Source organism: Notamacropus eugenii, chromosome 3, assembly GCF_028372415.1.
Source record: "Notamacropus eugenii isolate mMacEug1 chromosome 3, mMacEug1.pri_v2, whole genome shotgun sequence".
Taxonomy (NCBI): domain Eukaryota; kingdom Metazoa; phylum Chordata; class Mammalia; order Diprotodontia; family Macropodidae; genus Notamacropus; species Notamacropus eugenii.
The window spans coordinates 280,063,758-280,079,318 of NC_092874.1; the positions used below are offsets into that span (position 1 = coordinate 280,063,758).

At 36.6% G+C, this 15,561-nt stretch overlaps 1 long non-coding RNA gene across 1 annotated transcript in view; it reads left to right on the forward strand.

Moving 5' to 3' along the window:
• The window catches only part of LOC140534529 (uncharacterized), a 769,311-nt gene that overhangs the window by 456,398 nt on the left and 297,352 nt on the right, over nucleotides 1–15,561 (forward strand). The window contains exon 10 of the long non-coding RNA XR_011977353.1: nucleotides 2,591–2,665. This is a non-coding gene — a long non-coding RNA (uncharacterized lncRNA). The remainder of the gene's footprint in view (nucleotides 1–2,590; nucleotides 2,666–15,561) is intronic.

Here is a 15,561-nt window from a genome sequence, read left to right on the forward strand (position 1 = left end):
CTGAACTGGTGGGGGACTATGATTTGAGTTTCTGGAGGCACACTCATTCTTGGGAAAAATTGCACCCACACAATATTGACATTCTGGGAGAAAATTCCATTTGCCATGAACTGGTTATAGAGAGATACTATAGGCCCTGAGACAAGACAGTATCATACTGATTTGTAAAGGATAGAAAAGTGGTTGCTTCTGATTGTATATCATTGAGCTTGACTTTGATTCCTAGGGGAAAAAAACACCTCTATAACTCATTATCAAAGAAATAGAACAGAAGCATTTGAAAGGAGAAAAAAAATTATTAGTCAAAACCAATAGAAGTCTGGGAAGAACAGTTAGAGTCAGGAAGACCTAGGTTCAAATATCAACTCAGATAGGGACTTGCATGACCCTGGGCCCATCACTTAACCAGTCTTCCTCAGTTTTCTTGTATGAAATGGAAGAGGTTGGATTCAGTAGCCTCTAAGGTCCCCTTTGTGATCTAAATCTCTGACCCTATAAATTAAGCCAAAGTAACTACAATTCCTTTTCTTCCTCAAGATTCCCACACTGATAGATCAGAGGATGCTGTGGATATTGAATAAATGAGATTATACAGGCAGATTTTTTTCAAAACCTCTTGTCATATTCTTGAGGTCAATGCAGAAAAGCATGGATGGCCATCCTTGTCACCAGCTCTTCCTGTAGCTTCTCTGGTGTTCCCTTGAGTTCTGTTTGATCCCCAGGATTTCTCCTCATCCCCAATTTTTTTATTAATCCCATTTGTATTTCCTGCTCCCCACCCTCTGCACTCCCCATCTGTCACTTCATCTCCTGGAATCAAATTCATTCCACTCCCAAGATACCTGTATCCTATTGCCCTGTTTCAACCAATATCTTGGCTCACTGTGAATTTGTCATCTTCAGAAATCTCCATTTATGTTGACACTCGTATAATGACTTTTTTCTTTCCTCTAGCAAGTAAAAGGGATCTAGCTGTAACACACACTTAATGGAGAAGTGAGATCCTCCATTAACGAGTTATAAATATTTCTCATTTTCTAGTAAGGAATTTAACCCATGTAAGAGACAACATGGTTACAGATTCCCTAGGGTTTCCAGAATTGCAAAATTAACATGATCCTCTTGCTTGGTTCTTTAATGTACATAATCGGGTTTGCCCCAAACATGGCCAGAATTTTGAGTCCAGCCCTAGTATCTGGAGTGTCTGAGAGAAATGAAAAGGCATCAGAAACTCCCTCCATCAATAAAGATTGGTAACTGCATAGCAGATAGAGTGCTGAGTCTGGAGTCAGGAAGACCTGAATTTAAAGCCATTCTCAGATACTTACTGGCTTTATGACCCTGGGTGAGTCACTTAACTTGTGTTTTCCTCAGTTTCCTTATCTATAAAATTGTGATAGTAATAGCTCCTGTCTCCCAGGATTGTTGTGAAGATCAAATGAGATTATAACTGTAAAGTTCTTAGCACAGTGCTTGGCACATAGTAAGTACTATATAAATTTTAATTGTCATCATTATCACCATCATTATTATCATCATCGTTACTACCACCACCACCATCATCCTCATCATCATCTTGGATAGTTACATGGGAGCACACAGAGGTTAAGTGATTTTCCCAAGCTCCCTCAGTATGATTTAGAAGTAAAATTTGAGCATTAATATTTGTATTATTATGCTTCATTTTTCTCCAAATAGTATCTTTGGGGTTTCCTAACTGTTCAAAAGAACAAGGGGTACTACTTCTTCCTGCAAACACCCAACTCTACCCTTTACTGAAAGAAGTTTGAATCAAGTGCTCAGAGATTATGAGTTCCTGATAAAGGAATTGAAAGTGGTTATGGATAGATTAAAAACAAGGGAGTCAATAAAACATTAAACACCCCCCTATACACACACATGAATGTTCAGAGGAAAATAAAAATAGGAAGGACAGCTCTGAAACTAACAAGTTGGATTTATTTTCTACTTAAAAAATAAAATTCATGATGGAGATTCATAGTTTCATTTTTAATTCCTTTTTTTCTTTGTATGTGAAAATGTTCATATTTGTTGATATTATTCAAGTTTGATAATAAAAGAGAATTAATAATCAAAAGAAAACAAAAATATACAAGAAGGGGAAGATAGGTGTCATACATGTGTGTATATTACATATGTACATATATATATATATATACACATACATATACCAATGAGGTTGATGTTTTCAACAGTATAGATTTTTGTGCAGTTTCTTGAGTTTTCATGCCCTGCATAGCCTTCCCTACTTCCTAGGAAGTAGAGTATATCACAGCAAGTTTCTAGCTGTCTTCCATCTAGTTTTGATTTGTTTTATGCTGGGTAATGATGTTCTTGTAGTTAATCTTGGTAGAGGCAAGAACCAGTTTCAGTCTTGATGGTGACAAGGAATTAAAATATGCTCATGAGATAGCCTCCAGAAGAAACCACTGAAATAAAAAACATCATAAGTAAGTTGACACGTTGACCCTCAAACCATATGAGATCCCTGGGTGACTTTTAAAGGATCTTTTCCCTTCCCCACACACCTTTCTTAACTGTCTCCATATTTCCCCACTTTGCATTCTAGATGCTTGAGCAAGAAATGACAGGAGGCCTGACTTGAGAAACGTTATCCATGGAACTTCCTCGGGCTTTAAATATGGTAAGATTTGCTACACTTGACTGAATTCAAAAGTAGGATTGCTCTACTTTCTCTGAGAATATCATGGCTTCCCAGTTGTGTGACCTTCGAAAATCACTTAACATGCTGTACGTCAGGGGGTTCAACTAGGTGACCTCTAAGATATTTTTAGCCCTAAATCTATTGTCCTTCGATCCTATGTTTTGATGTTGAACTTGGGGGTAATGCTGTCCAATCCATATGGAGGAAAAACATTACAGTGGATAGAGGATTAGCTTTGGAGTCAGAAAAGGATCAAATTCTTCCCTCTTATACTTACCACCTGTGTGACCCAACACCTCAGTTTCCTCTTGAGAAAATAGGGTTGGGGGTTGGACTCAATGATCTTCAAAACGTATTCCAACAGTAGATTGACATCCAGCAATGGACCTCTTTGCAGGTTCCATCCATGGCTCCAGGTTTTGTAAGTCAGTCAAGTCAACAGGGCAGTTAGATGACACAGTGGGTAGAGAGCCAGGTCTAAAATCAGGAAGACTCATCTAAATGAGTTCAAATCCAGCCTGAGACACTTACTAACTATATGTCCTTGGAAAGTCACTTAACTCTGTTTTCCTCTCTTTGCTCATCTGTAAAATGAGCTGGAGAAGGTAGAGGTTCACCTCTACAGCATCTCTGCCAAGAAAACTCCAAAGGGAATCACAAAAAGTCAGGAGCAATTGAACAAGTCAGCAAATGTTAAGTGCCAGATACTGTATTAAGTGCTAGTTATTAAGAAAGCCAAAAACATGGTTTTTGCCCTCAAGGAACTCACTCCAATGGGAGAGATAGTATACAAAATTTTTTAAAGCTTTTTTAAAAAATATATTTATAGTTTAAATGGGAGGTAATCTCAAAAATTCTGCCACACATACCCTTTCACATGACAATTCTTCAAATATTGAAGACAGCTACCATGTCTTCCCTGCATCTTCTCTACTCCAGAAATGCCCACGTTCTTCAACCGATCCTCCTGTATCATGGACCTAAAGCGCATATAGCTTGCTCTTGTACTGCCTTGTACAGTAGCTGTCATTGGCTGTCATGACCCTTGAACCATCATCCTTCCTGCTCTTCAAACTCTGTAGTCTGTAGATTGTTGTTTTCTGATCATTTTCTCTGTCTCCACCCATCACTGCCAGCCATTCAACTTAGTCCCAATCTCCACTTACTTCCCCATGTCATTTCTAAAATAATAATATTCCCCCAAGGAAAGAAGAGCTGGTTTCTCATTATGTTTCCTCATCCTAGCCCCCAGAGTTGATTCACTTTATCTTGTAAATGCATCTGTGGTTGTTTATGTGGTAAATAGTGTAGACTTCACTGATTTTTTTCTACAAGCCTACTTTCTTTCTTTTTTAATTTTGTCACCCAGATTTTTCTAGCTCGCTATTCACTCATTTCCCAGAAGACCTAATATGTTTTCTATTGGGTTGTCCTTATGGGCACTCTTGGATGGCACTTAACACTTACATAGTACTTTTCATCTTAAAAGCACTTTCCAGACATTAGCTAATTAATTTTCACAGCACAGCATGAGTGGTAGGTAGGGAAGTAATACAAGCATTTGCGCTTCTGTGATAAAAGGTGTATTATAGGGAAAAGAAATTATTTTTATTATTCTTTGGCAGAGGAAGCAGGGTGTGGGGGCATGATTATATAATTTGCCCAAAATCACAAAGGGAGTTAACATTAGAGTTGGGGATTAAAACATTTTCTGACAAAGTTTGCGGGGAGATAGGTTCTTGCCCTAACTTTTTAGTAAAGCAAATGCTATAAAGGCTTTACTTTTCCATGCTGAAAATTTTTCATTGGAAATCATGTCACCTACCTTTCTTTTCCTTTATCTTCAGTGATAACATGAATGTACAGTGGATATGGAAATGCTTCAAAAAGGCATTCAAATTGGTGAGAGAAAGATGGGAACCTAGAGATAGCACCAAATGCCATACGTCTTTTGAATTAATCAAACTAAGGCCCTGTTCATGTTGGGCTGATTGAAAACTAGCCAGATCAAGACTTTCTGAATTGGGACTCATGCTAAGGTGATGTCGTAGATAGAATGTTGAACTTGGAATCAGGAGGATCTGAGTTCAAATCCTGTCTTAGATACTTATTAGCTATGTGACTCTGGATGAGTTATTTAAACTTCTGCCTCAGTTTTTTCATCTGTAAAATGGGTATAATAACAGTACATATCTCCTAGGATTTTTGTGAAGATCAAATAAGGTAATATCTGTGAAGTTCTTAGCACAGTGCCTGGCATATCGTCAACACTATGTAAATGTTAACTGTTTTATCATGATCATCATTATTATATTATTATCATTCCTTTCTGGTTTTAAGATCTTTTTCCCATTTTAACTCATTATCTTTATGACAGAACCCTAGTAGACTACATATATATATTTTATATTATATACATATACATATATATATTTATCTTTGAGTATATATATGTATGTATATGTATGCGCACACACATATATAATATGTTTGTTGTGTTTACACATTTGTGCTTGTGAAAGACAGGATGAACAGGAATAGACAAAAGGAAGAAAAGAGAAAGAGAGGAAATAAGTATACAAATCCACTCATAATTGCATCAGTTAATCAGCAAGCATTCATTAAATATTTGCTCTGTATCAGACACCGTGCTAGGCACAAGTGAGTTATGCAAAGATAAGCATAGAAAACAATTTTTATTCTCCAGATGTTTTTATTGTAGTCTAGGTCCCTGAAACTCTTGTTTACATTATGTGGAGCTTATGGTATGGTGTTCTGAGATGATCTCCCCATCAGAAATGACCAAAATTGCTATTCTGTCTTAACCCAACATTCAATTCAATTCAATGTGATTCAATAGAACAAGTATCTTATGAAGCCGCTACAGTGAAATAGGTTTACAAGGACAGACACTGTTTCTGCCCTAGAGGAACTTAACTTGCTCCTGCTTGGTGCAAAAGATATTGGAGTCTACCAGTCAGATAGTCATTCAGTCAATCAATAAACATTTAAGTGTTTGCTATGTGCCAGCCAATGGCCTAAGCCTGTGGATACAAAGACAAATGTGAAACAGTTCCTGCTCTCAGGAACCTTACTCTGCAATGATGGGGATAGTCTGTATATATATACAGAATATGTACCAAGTGAATACAAGTTAGTTTAGGGAGTAGAAGTACGAGCAATTGTTGGGGGGCAAGGGAGTTTAGGAATGATTTCATGCACAAGATGGGACTTTGGTTAGGCAGAGGTGAAGAAGAAGGGCATTCCAGTGGGTTTCAGTAGCTTTTCTAGCTCTGAGTTCCATTTGAGAAGGGCACTTGGCCAGGATACCCCTATCACCTTCATTTTAAGTATGGATTTCAGAGCCTGAACCACAGAACCATTAAGGGTCTCAAGTTTCATAGATAATGATTTGCTAATTAATGTTTATACCTTTGGATCAGGAAAGAGAAGGTAATACTAGGATCAAGTCCATGTAAGAGACAACTTCTTGTTTCTGGACAGGTGATTACAAGTTGAAAGTGATTCTCAACCTTTATTGAGTTGGAAGATCCTATTTTAATATCAGAAAACTTACACGCTAGCAGAAGCACAGTTAAGCCCACAAACTAAGCCCAAAGCAAATAGCATGAAAGGAATTCTCAAATGGCTTCTTTCGTCCTTCCTTCCTTCCTTCCTTCCTTCCTTCCTTCCTTCCTTCCTTCCTTCCTTCCTTCCTTCCTTCCTTCCTTCCTTCCTTCCTTCCTTCCTTCCTTCTTTTTGCTTCTTTCATTTCTTCCTTCTCTCCTTCCTGAAAAGACTTCTAGGGACTAGTGAGAAGCTGGTATTATTAATACAGACAGGCAAGGAAAGGAAGACATTCACACCCACCTAACATCTGATAACACCCTATCTTAAGTAATTATTTTTGTTAATTAAGTGCCAATCTCTGTTCTTTCTATGAGAAACTTCAAGTGCTATCAGCACCCTGTTAGTTTGGAACCCTGTTAGAAAGTCCTGATCACCCCACCCTAGTTATATTATCGATAGACAGTGGTTGTACTGTTAATATCCATGGCTTGAGAAAATGCATGATGAGAAAAAGCTACCGTGGGCATAGGCATGTTTTTAAAAGGAATTTGTGTTTAATTTGTCATGCGAGCATAGGCATGCATTTGAAAAATGGTAATATGTATTTTGGTACAAGATTCATTGTTCAGTCTACTAAAAGTATGTTGGCTTATTTATTTTAACTGAATCAGGTTGCATATTTTGCTTGATCTAAATAAAGATAAAAATGATTGTGAAGTCTCAGACTGCTTCCAAATTCCCTATACCTCCTCTCACTTCACTATCAGGGATCCATACAGATTTAAATCCAGTGCTGTGGATCACAGTGTAACCTAACTTTGGAAGACAATGGCATAACCAAACTGAGGAAGCGAGTGAAGGGTCAGTGCTTTGGGACATGACTTTCCAGTGATAGTAAGAATTTTATCTGGCAATATATTTCCTGGTGCCAGTGGGTGTCACTCTGAGTACCTAAGCAGATGGCCTAAGTAAGGGGAGGGGGAGATCTGACATTTAGTTGTTAATTTATTTTATGATGTAGGCTGTTATGTATTATACATGAGGTAAATAAAAGTGATGAACTAATTATGAAAACGCGCAGAGTGTTCATATTATTCTTAGATTACATATTTAATATTTTGAAGCATTCTCATTAAGGAACGAACATTCATCATTGTAGCAAACTTTGAGACACAGCACTCCAACTTTATCTGCTGAGCTCTTCAACTGATTTTTGTTCTCCTACGGAAATTCACCATCTCTTTTTCAAATATGATGGGGGGAATTTGTGTAAGTGTGTGTGTGTGTGTGTGTGTGTGTGTTTGAGTCTCTTTGGTTGACTCATATTTTAGATTCACATTTTTGACAACCTATTTCATGCTCCACCACCCCTTGCCCCACCAGGTCTGGGATTTGGATTCACATCGCAAGGGTAGATCCAAATTTGTTATCATGAAAACATCATTGTGTCATTTTTAATGGATTGCTTCATGTTAATTCAAGATCTGTAACCTTTTTTGGTCCTTTATCTCCACCATATTTCTTTTGAGAAGAAAAAAGAAATGAGGAACTAGGCAACAGACAATGTGGTTTCCACATTATCTATCTATAGGCTTGCAAAGTATCAGCAAAGAAGCAGAAAGAGTACATTTTTCAAGCTTGAGTAAATTGTAATCCTAAATACCTTACACATGAATAGGAGAAGGATCAGGGATTGTGTGTGTGTGTAAGCTCTTGAGGCAAGAATAGCTACAATAAAGATAATCATTAGCATTGATATAGCATTCTAAGGTTTGGAAAGCATTTCCTAAGGATCTTGGAAATCATTCAGTCTAGCAACCTTTTTTTTTCAGATAAAGAAACTGATGCCCAGATTGGTTAAGTGTTTTGTCCATTGAAACGTAGGTAGGCAGAGACTTGAACTGAAATCAGGTGCTTTTCCCACTGCATTACGTTCTCTTGGTAGAGAAGTCCTAGCAATCAAGATCCACAGAGGTTAAGTGACTTCATAGGGTCTTAACTCCTAGTGTTGTCAGGTGAGATTTCATTTTTCTGATTCTAAGTACAAAACTTGGTTTCCTATGCAGCAATTTTTAAAAAAATATAATTAATTTATCTATTTTTAGTCTTCAGCATTCGCTTCCATAAGATTTTGAGTTTTCTCTCCCACCCTCTCCTCATTCTTCCCCAAGACAGTGTGTCATCTGATACAGGCTCTGCTTATGCATTCACATTAAACATATTTTCACATTAGTCATGATGTAAAGAAGAATTGGAACTAATGGGAAGAATCATGAGAAAGAAGAAACAAAATAAAACAACCAAAGAAAAGGAGAGCAAATAATATGCTTCCATCTGCATTCAGACTCTGAATGTGGAGAGCATTTTCAATCCTGAGTCTTTTGGAGTTGTCTTAGATTTTTTCATTGCTGAGAAAAGCTAAGTCTATCAAGGTCAGTCATTGCACACTGTGGCTGTTACTATGTACAATGTTCTCCTGATTCTGCTCATTTCATCCAACATCAGTTCATATAAGTCTTCACAAGTTTTTCTGAAACCTTCTTGCTCATCATTTCTTATAGCACAATACTATTCCATTACATTCTTATATCACAACTTGTTCAGCCATTTATGGACATTCCCTTGATTTCCGATTCTTGGCCACCACATAAAGAGCTGCTATAAATATTTTGTACCATTTCCCTTTTCTATGATCTCTTTGGGAGACAGACCTAGAAATAGTATTGCTGGGTCAAAGTGTATGCATATTTTTATAGCCCTTTGGGGATAGTTCCAAATTGCTCTCCAGAATGGTTGGATCAGTTCACAATTCCACCAACAATGCATGTGTTTCAATTTTCCCACATCTTCTCTAGCATTTATCATCTTCCTGTTTTGTCATGTTAGAAAATCTGATAGGTGTGATGTGGTACCTCAGAGTTATTTTGATTTGCATTTCTCTAGTCTATGGTGATTTAGAGCGTTTTTTCATATGACTATAGATAACTTTAATTTCTTCCTCTGAAAACTGCCTGTTCATATCCTTTGGCCATTTATCAATTGGGGAGTGACTTGTATTCTTACAAATTCAACTTGGTTTTCTATATATTTTAGAAATGAGACCTTTCTCAGACACTGGTTGTAAAAATTGTCTCCTAGTTTTCTGCTTCCCTTCTAATCTTTGTTGTATTGGCTTTGTTTGTGCAAAATCTTTTCAATCTAATTTAATCAAAATCATCCATTTTGTATTTCATGTTCTCTATCTTTTGTTTGGTCATAATTTTTTCCTTTCTCCATAGATCTTACAAGTAAACTATTCTTTGCTTTCCTAGTTTGCTTATGTTATCAGTCTATATCTAAATCATGTACCCATTTTGATATTGGTGTAGGGTGTAAGATGTTGGTCTATGACTAGTTTCTGCCACACTATTTTGTAGTTTTCCCAGCAGTTTTTGTTAAATAGTGAGTTCTTATCCCAGAAGCTGAAGTCTTTGGATTTATCAAATAGGAGATTACTGTAGTCATTGACTGTTGTGTCTTGCATATCTATCCTATTCCATTGATTTACCACTCTATTTATTAGCCAGGACAAAGTAGTTTCAGTGATTGCTACTTTATAATACAATTTAAGATCTGGTATGTCTTAACCACCTTTGCTTGCATTTCTTTTCATTAATTCCCTTGATATTCTGGACCTTTTATTCTTCCAGATGAATTTTGTTATTTTTTCTAGCTCTATAAAACAATTTTTAATAGTTCAAATGGTGTGACATTAAATAAGTTATTTGATTTAATAGAATTTTCATATTTATTATACTAGCTTTGCCTACCCATGATCAACTGATATTTTTCCAATTATTTAGATCTTTATTTCTGTGAGAAGTGTTTTGTAATTGTGTTCATATAGTTACTGGGTTTGTTTTGGCAGGTAGATTACCAAATGTTTTATAGTGTCTACAGTAACATTTAATGGGATTTCTCTTTCTATCTCTTGCTCTTGGATTTGTTAATAATATATTGAAATGCTGATGATTTATGTGAGTTTATTTTATATACTGTAACTTTCCTAACGTTGTTATTTCAAATAATTTTTTATTTGATTCTCTAAGTATACCACCATATCATCTGCAAAGAGTGATAATTTTGTTTCTTATTTGCCTATCATAATTCCTTCAATATCTTTTTCTTCTCTTATTGTTAAAGCAAACATTTCTTGTATAATATGGAATGGAAGTGTTGATAATAGACATCCTTATTTTATCCCAATCTTATTGGAAATGCTTCAAGCTTATCCCTATTATATATAGTGCTTGCTGATGATTTTAGATGGAGGCTACCTATCATTTTAAGGAATATTCCATTTGTTTCTGTGCTCTCTAGTATTTTTAATAGGAATAAGCGGTGTGTTTTGTCACATCCTTTTCCCACACGTGTTGAGACAATCATATGATTTCTGTTAGTTTTGTTGTTGGTATGGTCAATTATGCTGATAATCTTCCTAATATTGAACCAGCCCTGTATTCCTGATATAAATTCTACCTGGTCATAGTATATTATCCTCAACATAAGTTGCTATGATCTCCTTGCTAATATTTTATATAAAATTTTTTCATCTATATTCATTAGGAAAATTGGTCTACAATTTTCTTTCTCTGGTTTTGGCTCTTTGCAGTTTAGGTTTCAGCACCATATTTGTATCATAAATAGAATTTGGTAGAACTTCTTCTTTGCCTTTTTCCCAAATAGTTTACGTACTATTGGAATTAATTGTTCTTTAAATGCTTGATAGAATTCATTTGTAAATCCATTTGGCCCTGGAGATTTTTTCCTAGGGAGCTCATTTATGACTTGTTCAATTTCTTTTTCTGAAATGGGATTATTTAGGTATTTTATTTCCTCTTCCAGTAATCTGAGCAATTTATATTTTTGTAAATATTCATCCATTTCACTAAGATTGTCAAATTTATTGGAATACAGTTGGGCAAAAGAACTCCTAATTATTGTTTTGATTTCCTCTTCATTGGTGGTGAATTCACCCTTTTGATTTTTGATGCTGGTAATTTGGTTTTCTTCTTTCTTTCTTTGTAATCAGATTAATCAAAAGCTTATCTGTTTTATTGTTTTTTTTCCCATAAAACTAGTCATTAGTTTTATTTATTAGTTCAATAGTTTTCTTAATTTCAGTTTTATTAATCTCTCCTTTGGTTTTCAGAATTTCTAATTTGACATTTAATTGGGGATTTTTAATTTGTTCTGTTTCTAGTATTGTTAGTTGCATGTCCAATTCACTGATCTCTTCTTTCTCTCATTTTATTCATGTAAGTATTTAGAGATATACAGCTTCTCCTAAGAACCACTTTCATTGCATCTATCATTCTCATGAATAAAGTTATTATTTCTATGATTTATTTTTTGACCCACTCATTCTTTAGGATTAGATTATTTAGTTTCCAATTAATTTTTAGTCTATGTTTTCATGGTCCTTTATTGCATGTAGTTTGTACTGCATCATGTCTGAAAAGGATACATTTAATATTTCTGCATTTCTTCATGGGTCTGTGTGGATTTTGTGCCGCTACTACATGATCATTTTTTGTGTGTGGAAGTATCATGTAGCACCAATAAAAAGTATATTCCTTTCTGTCCCCATTCAGTTTTCTCCAGAGGTCAATCATATCTAACTTTTCTAGAATTCTGTTCATCTGCTTAGCTTCGTTCTTGTTTGTTTTGTGGTTATATTTCTCTAGTTCTGAGAAGGGGAGGTTGAGGTCTCCCACTAGTATAGTTTTGCTGTCTGTTTCTGCTCGGGGTCAGGGCCTGAGCCCTCTGGGTCCCCTTGACCAACAGGTCTCTGAATGCCTGTCAGTCTGTGTTGAGTGATCTGTGAGCTTTGAAGGAAGGAGACTGGAGACAAGATGATAAGCAACTCCAAGCAACTCTGTTTATTCAGCTGAAAGTCAGGCTTTATAAAGGCTGTAACCACCAATCATATACAGGTTGAGCTCATCCCATTACTTCACCATCTCATGACCATTACTTCATCACCTCATGACTATTCCATGTCCTTACACCCACAGTAAGTAATGAAGCTTATCTTGTTCCTGAAGCTAGTTCCTGTGTTCCCAGACCCACTTGTAACTTTACTGTACAGAACATCAGTATCTGCAGGAACATCAGGTTCCAGGGTCATACAGAGCTTCTGCCAGAGTTTGAGTAAGCACAAGTCCCACAGGAACAGGCTTTGCCTCTTCTATAGCCTTGGTCACGGGACTTGCACCCCCCTGGGCCCCTTACATGTTTCTTCCTGTAACTCCCTTAACTTCTTCTCTAAGAATTTGGATGTTATACCACTTGGTGCATATATGTTTAGTAGTGATATTACATCATGACTTATGGTACTTTTAGTAGGATGTAGTTTCCTTCCTTATCTCTTTTAATTTTATCTATTTCTGCTTTTGCTTTATCTGAGATCAGAATTGCTATCCCTGCTTTATTTTTTTTACTTCAGGTAAAACATAGTATATTCTGCTCCAGGCTTTTATCTTTATTCTGTGTGTATCCCTCTGCTTCAAATGTGTTTCTTATAAGCAGCATATTGTAGGATTATGGTTCTTAATACTCTCTACTATCTGCATCTGTTTTATGGGAGACTTCATCCCATTCACATTCAGAGTGGTAATTGCTATCTGTATCTTTCTCTCCATCCTATCCCCCCTATGCTTTTCTCTCTCCTTTCTCCCTTTACCTCCTTACTAGAGTTTTGCTTTTGACCACTGCCTCCCTCAGTCTGCCCTCCCTTCTGTCAATGCCCTCCATTTTCTTCCCCTTTACCCTTACTTCTTCCCTCCCTTCTATACAGCCACTCCCTTTTCTTTACCCTTTCCTCTCCTATTTCCTATATGACTTCTACACCTAGCTGATTATGTTATTCACTCTTTGAGTCAAATTTGATGGAATAAGATTCAAACAATGCTCATCTCCCTCCCTTCTTTCCCTCTGCTATAAATCATGTGATGTAATTTATCCTTTTCTGCCTCCTCCTTTCCTCTTTTCCTAGTACAATCCCTTTTCACCATGTAGATTTTTTTATCATCATATCAGTCAATTTATACTCACACCCTCTGACTATGTATACTCCTTTTAAATGTTGTAATATTGATACAGTTTTCAAAAGTTACAAGTGTCATCTTCCGTTGTTGGAATGTAAACAGTTTGCACTTATTAATATTGTTCTTTTTTCTTTCTTGTTTACCTTTTTGTGCCTCTCAAGTCTTATATTTGAAGATCAAATTTTCTGTTAAGCTCTGGTCTTTTCATCAGAAAAGTTTAGAAGTCCCTATTTCATTGAATATTCATCTCCTCCCCCGAAAAATATGCTCAGTTTCGCTGGAGAGTTGATCCTTGGTTGTAATCCAAGATCCTTTGCCTCATGGAATATCATCTTTCATGTCCTCTGATCTTTTAATGTAAAAGCTGCAAGGTCCTGCATTGCCCTGACTGTGATTCCATGGTATTTAAATTATTTCTTTCTGGCTGCTTGGGATATTTTCTCTTTGATCTGATAATTTTCGAATTTGGCTACAATATTCCTTGGCATTTTCTATTTGGGATCTCTTTCAGAAGGTAATTGGTGGATTATCTCAGTGACTATATTACCTTCTGATCCTTTCCTTGATTTTCTGAAAGCTGCTGACCAGTCTTTTTTTCATCATGGTTTTCATGTAGACCAATAATTTTTAAAATATCTCTCCTGGATCTATTTTCTAGGTCAGTTGTTTTTACCAATTTTTATGTTTTCTTCTATTTTTTCATTCTTTTATTTCTGTTTAATTCTCGATTTCTTATAAAGTTATTAGTTTACAGTCACCTAATTCTAATTTTTGAGAGATTTCTTTCTTCTATTAGATTTTATACCTCCTTTTCCATCTGGCCCATTTTACTTTTTAAGAAGTTCTTCTCTTCACTGACTTTTTGTGCCTCCTTTTCCATTTGGCTAATTCTACTTTTTAAGGATTTGTTTTCTACAGTCAATTTTTGTCTTTCCTTTTCCAAGCTATTGTCTGTCTCTTGCATACCTCTCATTTCTTTTCCAATTTTTCTTCTATCTCTCTTATTTGACTTTTAAAATCCTTCTTGAGATCTTCCAAGAGGCAATTTTAACTTGAGACCAGTTCATCTTCCCCTTTGAGGTTTTGGATGTAGGTATATTGACAATGTTGTCTTCTTCTGAATTTGTGCCTGATCTTCCCTGTACCCATAAAAAGAATCTATGGGCATTTTCCATTTCTGCTTTTTGCTTATGGTTTTTGCTAATTCCTGACTTTTAGAGTTGAACTTTCCTGCTGAAGCACAGGGATCACTGATTCAAGCTTCTTGTAGTAGGAACCCAGACCTTGTCACTGAACTTTGTGTGCTAGGGTCTCAGGTACTGCAACTGGAGACTGTAGGGGGTTGGCACCTTACCTGGTGCTGAGCTATGGTCAGCAACACTGGAGCTCTCGAGTTGGGGGTGGGGAATCTGGCCCCTGGGTAATGCCTGCTTACCTGAGCTTTGCACTCAAATATTTGGCTGCTGGAGGATGTCTGCCAGCTTGGAGCTGTGCATCCTGTAATTGTGCTGAAGCACCAGGAGATTTGACTGCTGGAAAATGCTGGTACACATGATGGTTTTCCAAACTGGTGTCTACTGGTTCCCTTGCCTGTGCTGTGGCACTGGCAGTGAGTGGGAAGCTCCACCACCCTAGGGCTCAGAATCTCCCCCTGGTTTGCTGAGGTGAGGCTTGCAACTGGCTTGCTGGGATGCCTCCTATCCTGTACTGCTCCCCCTCCCCCAGAGTGAGAGGGGCCTTTTCCATTAATTCCTCAAGCTTCATGAGCTATAAGACTGCTATACCCCATCTTTCTGCTGGTTCAGCTGTTCCAGGGTTTTTCCTGAAGTGATATTTTCTAGGCTTTCAGAGGTCAGTTAGGGACAGTAAGAATGTCTTCTTTCCCCATCATCTTGGCAATCAGAAGTAGAACTCAGTAGCAGGAATTATTAATCTTATATCTATGAGCTAAAAAAAAATCACACCTGAATTTAAATATATCCTTTTTTATGCTATATATTTTATTTCGTGGCTTTAAAAGTACCATTCTTAAAAGACCTTCACCAGACTAAAAGGAATTCAAGACACATGCAGAAAGGTAATAATCCTAACCTTAGAGTTCTTCTGTTGAAAAGAAATTTTAATGTTAGGCAATTAAAAACAACAACAGTATGTTTATTCAGTGCCTGCTTTGTACATGTCCCCCAGTACAACATGAGCCCCTTGATACCAGGAGTT